The sequence below is a fragment of the Enhydra lutris genome, unplaced genomic scaffold (assembly GCF_002288905.1).
Source record: "Enhydra lutris kenyoni isolate GAN:26980312 unplaced genomic scaffold, ASM228890v2 scaffoldscaffold81, whole genome shotgun sequence".
NCBI lineage: Eukaryota > Metazoa > Chordata > Mammalia > Carnivora > Mustelidae > Enhydra > Enhydra lutris.
In genome coordinates, this window is record NW_019154165.1 from 4,889,655 (window position 1) to 4,901,016 (window position 11,362).

Genomic DNA, 11,362 nt, shown 5'->3' on the forward strand with positions numbered 1-11,362 from the left:
GGGGCTCGATCCCAGGACTCTGGGATCATGACCCAAGCCGAAGGCAGAGGCTTTAACCCACTGAGCCACCCAGGCGCCCCAAGTAAATCCATTCTATTGTATGGATATACCAGTTTGTTTATCCATTCACTTGATGGCATTTGGGCCCTTTAAATTTTTTGGTTATCACAGATAAAGTGATTATGAATATTTGTGCATATCTTTATGTGGACATAAGCTTTCATTTCTCTTGACCATATATTTAATAGTGGATTGAGTGGGTTTCAGGGTAGGTGTATAGTTACCCTTTTAAGAAACTGCCAGACTGCCTTCCAAAGTGATTGTACCATTTCACATTCTTACCAGAAGCTCCTCCATACACTTACCAACACTTCGTATGTTCAGTCCTTTTAATTTAATGTGTAGTTGTTTCTCATTTAATTTTCATTTCTCCAGTGAATAATGTTGTAAAGTATTTTTCATGGTTTTTTGTGGGGTTTTTTTGCCATTTGTATATTTTCTTTGGTGAGGACTCTACTCAAATTTTTTGCCAATTTTCCAAATTGTGCTGCTTGTATTCCATTATGGAGTTTTTAGTTTGATTTAATATATTGTAGAGACAAGTTCATTATCAGAAATATGACTCACTAGTATTTTCTTTCAGTTTGTAGTTTGTCTTCATTGTCTTACAAGGACATTTTTAAGAGCAAAAAATATTTAATTATGATGAAGTCCATTATATCAATTTGTTCATTTATGGATTGTGCTTTTTGTGTCAGATCTAAGAAATATTTTTTAACCTAAGATCTCAAACTGTGTTTTTAAAAACCTGTGCTTTGATTTCTAGAAGCCTTATAATTTTCAGTTTTACACTTATTTAGATGTATGATCCATTTTGTGTTAAGTTTGATATATGGATATCCACTTCTTTTGTATATGGATGTCCTATTTTATCAGCACCATTTTTGAAAAAAGAAACTATCTTTTTCCTCTTAATTGCCTTCAAACCTTCGTTAATATTTGTTAACATATGTTTGTGTAGAGAGTCTTTTTTAAAAGCTGAATCAAGGGGCGCCTGGGTGGCTCAGTGGGTTAAAGCCTCTGTCTTCAGCTCGGGTCATGGTTTCAGGGTCCTGGGATTGAGTCCCCCATTGGGCTCTCTGCTTGGCGGGGAGCCTGCTTCCCCCCACCACCCTGCGCTTCTCTCTCTCCCTGTCTTTCTGTCTACTTGTGATCTGTCAAATCGATAAAAAAAAGTTTTTTAAAAAAAGAATGTAATAAACCTTTCCTCTACCTACAAGTAGAGAATCCCTCCAATTCATGCATTGAGTGAGTATTTACTAAGCACTTACTGCTTTCACGGCTCTGTGCTAGGCACTAGGGCTCACTGATAAATAAGACACTGTGGACTCTGTCTTTGGGAGTTATTCAGAGTCTAGGAAGGAGAGTGAAGAATCATCTAAAAACATTTGAGTAGCATTAGAAATGAGGAGTGGAGCTTCTGAATAAACCCTCAGAATTCTTCTCTCTGCTGTTTTGTAGATGTTTGCTATTTCTTCCACTTAGAGGGTTATAAAGGATTACATTCACAGCTTATATATTGTTCTTAGTGTTGGAGCCTCCATCTCATCTTATCCTTTCCCACAGATCCAGCCCTAATTCTTCCCATGACTACCCTCTTCCAGGCTATCCTCAACAGAATCAGAATCACAGGTCTTTGTCTAAAAGGATAGCTCTTATCAGACACATGAAAAAATGTTCATCATCACTAGCCATCAGGGTGATTCAAATTAAAACCACATTGAGATACCACCTTACACCTCTTAGAATGGCCAAAATTAGCAAGACAGGAAACAACATGTGTTGGAGAGGATGTGGAGAAAGGGGAACCCTCTTCCACTGTTGGTGGGAATGCAAGTTGGTGCAGCCACTTTGGAGAACAGTGTGGAGATTCCTCAAGAAATTAAAAATAGAGCTTCCCTATGACCCTGCCAATGCACTACTGGGTATTTACCCCAAAGATACAGATGTAGTGAAAAGAAGGGCCATCTGTACCCCAATGTTCATAGCAGCAATGGCCACGGTCGCCAAACTGTGGAAAGAACCAAGATGCCCTTCAATGGACGAATGGATAAGGAAGATGTGGTCCATATACACTATGGAGTATTATGTCTCCATCAGAAAGGATGAATACCCAACTTTTGTAGCAACATGGACGGGACTGGAAGAGATTATGCTGAGTGAAATAAGTCAAGCAGAGAAAGTCAATTATCATATGGTTTCACTTATTTGTGGAGCATAACAAATAGCATGGAGGACAAGGGGAGTTAGAGAGGAGAAGGGAGTTGGGGGAAATTGGAAGGGGAGGTGAACCATGAGAGACTATGGACTCTGAAAAACAATCTGAGAGTTTTGAAGGGGTGGGGGGTGGGAGGTTGGGGAACCAGGTGGTGGGTATTGGAGAGGGCATGGATTGCATGGAGCACTGGGTGTGGTGCAAAAACAATGAATACTGTTACACTGAAAATAAATTTAAAAAATTAAAAAAAAAAAATAAAAGGATAGCTCTTCTCATTGCTCCTCTGCTCTATAACCTTCAATTGCTTATACCAAGGTTTTATTTATTTATTTATTTACTTATTTATTTATTTATTCAGTTAATTAGTTTAGAGAGAAAGAGAAAGTATAAGCAGGAGGAGGGGCAGAAAGAGCGGGAGAAAGAATCCTTGGGCGTACTCCGCACTGAACATGGAGCCCCAAGCATTAGATCCCAGGACCCTGAGATCAGACCTGAGCTGAAATCAAGAGTCAACCTAATCTACTGAGCAGCCCAGGTGCCCCTCCACCCGAGGTTTCAAACTCAAATGCCTCATGAGCAACAAAAGTGAGTGAAGAGAACCTGATATGAGATACACAAAGGGTAGGATGGTGGAGGTTGTGGCGAACTAGAGAGTACATGTTGCATCTGAAAGGGGCAGCTATCACTTAATTCTAACCAGTTATTGTCAGGCAAGAATGCAGCTTTGGTATTTCAGATGTTCCATTATTTTTAAGTACAGTATTCTAGATTTTAATGTGAAATCTGAATTTTCTTAAAAAGTTGGCAACTAATTCAATTAGTTTAAAAACATTATGTAAGCCAATTCTTTTCAGCATCTCCCTACACACACACGCACAAAACATTTTTATAGACAAGAATTAGTTTGTGGGCTGCCAATCAGCGACCTCTGGCCTGCAGGTTCAACTCCAAGGTCCATACCCTAGACTTTGAAGTCTGTCACAGTTAGGCCCTAATGCTTCTCTGTAATCCTTTCTCCCATCTGTTCTCCTATCAACCACCTACCTCTTCAGCCACATCAGGCTTTCTGGGTTCCCTCTGAACATATCCTACACTCTCAGGTCTGCCTACTTTTGGTTCATGCTGTTTACTTTTACTAAAATATTATTCCCTCCTTTCCCTCATGACCAAATTCAACATATTTTTCATAACACAGCTCAAATATTGAGTGCTCTGGGAAGCATTACTGGATTTATTAATAATAATTTATATAACATTTTATTTTTATCTCTTTTGAAAACACTTATCATAACCAGATATTACATATATATTTAATAAATCTTCCTCTTCTACCAGGCAGTATAACCCTCTTTATGCATTGTCATTTATTAATTTTTCATTTGTTTAACACATGTGTGGAACTCCCACTGTTTGCCAGGCACTCTACTAGTCACTGGGACCGAGAGCTCTAAATGTTCCATTTAGCCAAACTATAGATATAAAATGTCAAATGCAAGCAGATTACAAAAGTGTTTCGAGAACGAGATTTGTTCACACTTTTGCTATTTGATTGCAAACAGTGATAATTAACTGGGAGCCCATTGTGATACACTGGCATTACAGATCATTATTAATTACTTTTGTATAAGAAGCCAGGTGAGTAGATGTTATCTCTATTTTGTAAAGGGAAAAACTAGGCTCAGAAATATTAAATAATTTGCCCAGAGTCAGCTGATACAGGGAAGGGCCTGTATCATTTATGAATTTAGATGTTTTATGACAAAACAAGTAACCTCCTACCACTATGCCTCAGCTGCCTTTCTATGCTCTAGTAAGATGCCCGGTTTACTGATATCATGCAGACTAAACATTAGATAAACAAAAGCAGTATTGAATCTATGGCATAGCAAGGCATTTTCTTTTATTTATTTTTTTTGTAAATATTTTATGTATTTATTTGACACAGAGAGAGAGAGAGAGAGAGAGAGACAGCGAGAGGAGAGAGGGAACACAAGCAGGGGGAGTGGGAAAGGAAGAAGCAGGCTTCCCACTGAGCAGAGAGCCCATTGAGGCCTGGATCCCAGGACCCCTGGATCATAACCTGAGCCAAAGGCAGCTGCTTAATGACTGAGCCACCCAGGTGCCTCAGCAAGGCATTTTCTAACAGGTTTTACAATTATATTTGATGAAGAATAAAAGTAATTTCCACCTCTATTTATATGTTACATGACCTCTGGCTAATCTCCCAATTCAGACCTTTTTACTTTTTTGTAAAATGGAGATAATAATAATTTCTTTCTTGACAATTTGTTATGAAAACAACAAACAAAAGAATTCAAAGAAAACATGTAATAAGGATTATCTTTAAAAGTTGTCCATTATGTGCCAATACGTATATTATTTTTAATCCTTACAACTGTTCTCCAAGGAAAGTATTATTGTTTGTCATTATTCCCATTTTAAAGATGACAATATTGAGGTGGAAGTAGAACTTAAAGCCTGCTGTGTTTGATACAAAGCAGAATGTTATATTGCCTCTCAGGCGTTAGGCAATAGTTAATTACTGGTATCATCTGTATAGTGCTATTTACTTTTCAAAATGCCTAAGGATATTTGACCCCAAGTTCAGGTGCCAGGGATAACATTTGGAATTCAAAGTTTAAATTCCACATTTCAAAGGTTTCAAAACATGTGAAACAGAGGTCAAAAGTTGGAAGTCATTTCAGCAAGACCCCTTTCTTCCCACCCACATCTTATACTTCCCCAGCAGAAAAGACCTATTCCATCCTACTCTGGAAACGCCCTTGACAACATTTGTTGCTGAAAAACACATTTGTGGGTGACAGTGTACAGGGAATCTTGGCTCATATTTGTTTTGGCTTTACCAGGTACTGAAGAGGGAATCAAGAGCTGCCAAAGGGGAAAAATGACCATCAGTCAGAGTACATATGTCACTTATGGACCTTTAAGAATGCAGTGTTCCGAGGTAATCTGAGTAAGGCCAAAAGACACACTTGAGATTACTGTTATCATTCACAGTAGCAGAACCTCCCTGTAGAGTTCAAATCTAGGAGAGGCGAACCACTGAACAACTGCCATCATATCCATGTATTTTCCCTGGATAACCGAAACGGGGGGTGCCTCCACCCTATCTCTGTGATGTCTCTACATCTTCAGGCTCTGACAACAGTGATCTTTGAACAGGAAAATGTGGTTCAAAGAATATTTGCATATAATACCTCAGTCAGTGTTCATAATAACTTTTGGAATTAAGCAGAGTGTGCATGATTAGCTCCGTTACACAGAAAAGGAACCTGTCTTCTGAACCTGATGTGACTTGCTCAAGGTCATTCAGCTATTCAGATAAAGAGAAATAAGGGGCCATCATTCTTTGTTAGAGTTCTTTCTTCCACACCAGAATTTTCAGTGATCAGTCCTCCTCAACAAGCGATTTCCTTCCCCAAAGAAACAGATTATGTACAGCTAAGTGAAAACTTTGGTCAGGGTTGGACTAACTCTGTCGGAAAATTGGGATAAATTCTCTAGAATCATTTCCTGGCAGCTGCTTTTGAGCATGAGTGACAGTGAAGCCACAAGGGGGTAGAGCTGAGGATGTGTTATAGTTGGACTCATATAATCTTTTGCTACTGCCTTCCTGTACATGACTTCCCCTCAGAGAAGTGTGACCTATATCGCAAGTCTCTGAGAAAAAGCCCCCACCCCTTAGGTTCTACTTTGACCCAGGGCAGATAACTCCTTAGAATATCATGAATCAATCTGTAAACATTAAAAATTTCTTTAATTTCTGACTGTGTTAAAATATAAATTAATGAAAGAAAGGCAGCATCGTCATACCTTGGAAAGTGGATTTATTAGTAGAAATTCTTCTACTTTACCTAATGAATCATAAATAGTGTTTTGATATTTGTCAGTTGAAAATCTGTTACTTTATTTAAATAGATGACTCAAGCTTGTGTATACTGGAATTGTGAATTATTATGGTCAAAGCTATAGAGAAAAGCAAACAGTATTTTTCAACAGACCCAAACTGATCACATCCTCATAGAAGTGCAAAGGATACCAGTTCTGTTTTTTTTTCCTTCCTGAATCAGCTTAAACCTGGGACTAAAGCAGATTCAAATACAATGATCAAATATTAGCTTATCACCAATAACCCCTTTGTCTCCTATCTAACATGACCATTCCTTCATCACCTGCTTTCCAACGCTGGCCAAATTGTAATTACATGTGCTATGGCAGTGCCCAGAAAACTTGTCTACACAGCTGTTAAAAGCAGCTCCTGTCACAGATAGCAAACCAGAACAGGGACATGAACCCAAGAGTAATACAGTATTGCAAAAGCATTTGTATTGTATCATCAGATTGAAATGAAAGCACCTCATATAGAAATAGCTAGGTTGTGGTTCTCTTATCACCAGAGTCTATGCAATGGATTATAATAGTAGTTAATATTTATTACAAACTTATTATGTGCTTGCCGTGCTTTTAAGACCCATGCATTAGCTAATTTATTTACCACCAGGAGTGCTTACTCAGTGGTCAGCCATTTTCCTAATAGCTTTATACAAATTAACTCATTTAATCCTCATAACAATTTTATGAGAAAAATACTATTATTACTCTTATTTTATAGATGAGAAAAGAGAAACTCAGAGAAATACAGCAACTTGTCCTAGATCATAGAACTACTAAGTAATAAAGAGAGTCAGATCTGAAACCCCCAAAACCTGATTCTTTAACTCATGTTATCCTGACTACTAAATGATATTGCATATTATCTGCATGAGCCTTTCCTCATTGACAAAATGCCAGGAACTTTCAATGAGTAACTTGATCTTTTTTTCAGCCCTACTATGTTCTAGGCATACCTTCAAAAAAATACACAATAGAAAAAGAACAAAGTCCATCCTTTACTTCTGTTAAGAAATCAAAAGAATTAGGACATGTTCAGCATTTTAGAGTTTTCAAAGCTCTTTTCCCCATCTAATCCTAACAAATCTCTTTGAGTACAGCTAAGAAGGTATTTATATCTTCATTTTACAAATGAGAACGCTGAAACTCAGAGAAATTAAATCACTTGCTTAAGAGTACACATTTGAGGGCGCCTGGGTGGCTCAGTTGGTTAGGTGACTGCCTTCAGGTCAGGTCATGATCCCAGAGTCCTGGGATCGAGTCCCACACTGGGATCCATGCTCCATGGGGATTCTTCTTCTCCCTCTGACCTTCTCCTCTCTCATGCTCTCTCTCACTGTCTCTCTCTCAAATAAATAAATACAATCTTTAAAAAAATAGAGCACACATTTGAAAGTTATAGAAACAAGTTTCAAACAACTTCTGACTGTACAAGTTGTACTTTCTTAACTACTATATGCCATAGTTCATGAAGTGAATATATCAACCACCTGGACTCAGAATGACTGTACTCACATGCTGTAACAGTGGCTTTAGGTTTACAGGTTTTGTCAGACAGGTGGTTAGAGGAAACATTTTGGTTTTTAAAACCAGCCATCTCTATCAGTGAGAATCACTAGTATAAAGGCAAGGGACCCCATCTTGGGCTGAGACAACAAAGTTCATGAATAATCCAAAATCATAATACATTGATATGCTTTCCAGCTCTGATACTGACCCTCGATAATTCTTTGTCTGGCTTTGTGCTTCAGTTTCTATAGGTCTCTTAATCATGCAAAAAGCACATGGCCTACAGATTCTGTCATTAAAAAAAAATTATACATGATCAATGATATAAATAAAAGCAAAAGATACTTCTACAATAGTAGGATTGTGTGAATATAAAAGCTCACTGATGAATTGTCTTTGGTTTTGATAAGTAAAGGGCTTTACTAGTTAGGGGTTATGGTTGCAAGTAATGGAACCCAGTTGAGCTCACTCCAGCAAAAAGAGAAATTGAATTATTTAACCTACATAGCTATTTATAATTTAGTTTCTAGGGATATCTCACAGAACCAGAATTCTGCTCAGCCACAGAAACAATTAGAACAAGGTACTCAATGCTGTCAGGACTCTCTCTCTCTCTTTCCCTGTATTGTGTCTACTTCTCTTGGCATATCTCTTCCTTCTTCTCTTCTAAAGACCACTTTCTCCATTCTAAGTCCACATGGGAGAAAATGGTCACTAATAACATATATACAGTTCAAGTTAGAAGCCAGATTGGGCTGAAATCTCTTGATTCAAAAGCCCAGATAAGAACTCTGATTGTGCAAGCTTGGGTCACATGCCCATTCTTTCACCAATTAATTATTGCCAGGAAAACATCATATTGTAAGAACATAGTAGTTTTTAGTAACGATGTGAATAGGGGATTTCTTCTGGAAAAGTTGAACAGTTCTATTCAAAGGGGTTTTCTGGGAAGATAATGAAATAAATAGGTTTGTTCTACAGAAACAAAGAGTGTATATTTTTGCCAACTAATTCAGCCTGAGAACCTCACTAGTGAGATTTGGAGATGGGTTTCCCTGCATGTACCAACAGATCTGTGCTCTCCCCCAATCCTAACAATGGTTTATAAAAGACCTATGCTTTGAGGCTACTGGAAAGGGTTTCCATGGATATTGGTCATCACTTCATCCTCTTCCTTTTTCCTTTTTCCTTTTCCTTCATCCTTCTTCCTTTTTAGAATTGATGAATGATTAATGTTCTAGTGAACATACTTTGAGAAGTCTTTAGCTCCAATATTTTATGGTTCTACTATTGTTAAAACTCCTATAGTTGGACCAGTCTTCATCCACTTGGTATAATTTCAGAGAAACCTGAGTTTTATTAATATTTCCCAGAATTTTACCATTAGTGCTCTATTTCATTATCTTAAGGCAAAGCCCCCACTTCAATGCTCCTTTCCTTGGGAGTGGTCATCCATGAAGTCTTTTCAATTATTGACATATTAATATGAATGAATTGAATGGATCATTTTCTTAGAGCAGATTTATTTAGAGGACTGAAAAAGGAAAAAGTTAAAAAGGCTATGGGTGGGTTGCTGAAGGGGAGGTTGGTGAGGGGATGGGGTAACTTGGTGATGGACACTGGGGAGGGTATGTAATGAGCACTGTGTAAGACTGAAGAATCACAGACCTGTACCCCTAAAACAAATAATACATTATTTGTTAATTAATTGAGTTTAAATTAAAAAAATTATGGGAATATGGGCTTCTTGTCTGGGAAGTGGGGAAGTTGAGTATAAGTAGGAATGACTAAAAATCCAAAGACAAAGGCTTTCTCTTTCAGTACTATAGACAGCCAGACCTCCCTGGCTGTACAAAGTGAATTGATACCTTTAGAAGCAGGGCCTTGATGTTGACAATATTCTAATATTCACTCCAGCCTGGCCAGGATTCTGTGATAATATGCTTTTTGCTATCTACAGTTAGCAACTCATAATTTTTAACCCCTCTTGCAAACAAAAGGGAACACAACTGCTAGTAATTTCATTATTAAAGTAATTTACAGTTCACAAGAATGCTTCTATATTCATTATCTAATTTGACTCTTGCAACTTCCTTATAAAGTATGTTTGGACAATGACTATCATTCCACTGAGTGAACTGAGGCTCAGTGGAATTAAGTATTACAGACATACAGCTAAGGTATGTCCAAAACGCCTTGGCCTACACATTCTATAAAAATAAAGTTCTTGTTTGCTTTGTTCACTGCTCTGTCTCTGGCCCCAAGAACTGAGCCTGACACTTAAGAAAAACTCAACTGCAATTTGTTGAAAAAATTTACTTCACTTGGGTCCATATCTTCTCTAACTCTACCTATGCCCTATAATGCCAGGGAACCGAACAAGAACTGGTATTTGAGGAACATTCCAGTCCTTACATATACAAATTTTATTTAATCCTCATGAGAATTCTGAAGAGTAGGAATTATTCTTTCTCTCTGAAACTGAGAGAGGTATAAGTTCTCACAGGTAGTAAGTGACTGAGCTGAGATTTGAAACCAGTCATCTTGGCTCCACAGCCTTCAAAACTTCCTACATATATAAGTTTAATACTAGTTCTCATTTCCCAGAGTCAGAGTGAAAAGATGATGAGTCTATACAAGTCACTGAAGAGATAAAAGTGCTGGCCAAAGTGAGAAATGATAATTAGCATTGCTGGGACACTCAATCACCCTGTATTTACTTCTTCTTAGTAAAAAATCACTTTCCCCAAAACTCATTTCCTCCAAGAATCTCACTTTAAGTAAAAAGGACTAACAGAGCCTGAAACCTCCCACCTGCTGACTCAGGTCTTCCTGAACTTTGAATAAACTTCAATACAATGTGAGAAGAAAGAAAGTTTCCCATTTGTATAGTTTCTTCTTTTGTCTTTCTTGGTAAGATTTATAGAATGGTTTATAGAAATGGCGATCACTCAGTGATGAACTCAGAAATGATTAAACCATTTATTGTGCAGTAGAATAGCAACAACAAAAAAAACAATAATCCTTTTAATTGTTTCTGTGAGCATTTTAATTTACAGTTTGAAAAGTTCTGTCACTTCCAGTAACTCATTTCAGGGTTTTGTTTGGTCTCCTACTTTTTTATCACTTTCTTTCAATCTTCCAAACCAACTGGGTTTTCACTTATCACATTTTGTACAAAAGTTTATTTCTTATGGTTAGTTAAAAAAATTAAAAAAAAACACACACACAAAAAACAATGATACCAAACCTGGTCTTGAAACACCTTGGGAAGCTTTTGCTTACATTATTTTCTCTTCTGGAAATGCTCTTCTTCCTCTCCCTTCTCTTTTTATCAAAATCTTACTTACCTTCCAAGGCACAGGTCAAATCTTCCTTTTCCTCCAAAGTTGGGTCCACACCAACTCATAAGGCTCTTGTCCTTCTCAGGGGGCTTCATACACTTCCGTTATTCACATAACACTTAATAGAGCATGTCTAATGTTATTTTGATGTATATATACATCCTTCTTACCCAGCCAACAATTGGTGCCCAATAAATGTTTCTTGATCATATTGCTAATGCTTCCAATAATATACTAAAAATTCTCCCAAATGTTTAAAAATAAGATTTATTTTATTTCAGTTAAGAAATACTGAACGCTTACTCTAGGGGAGATTTAA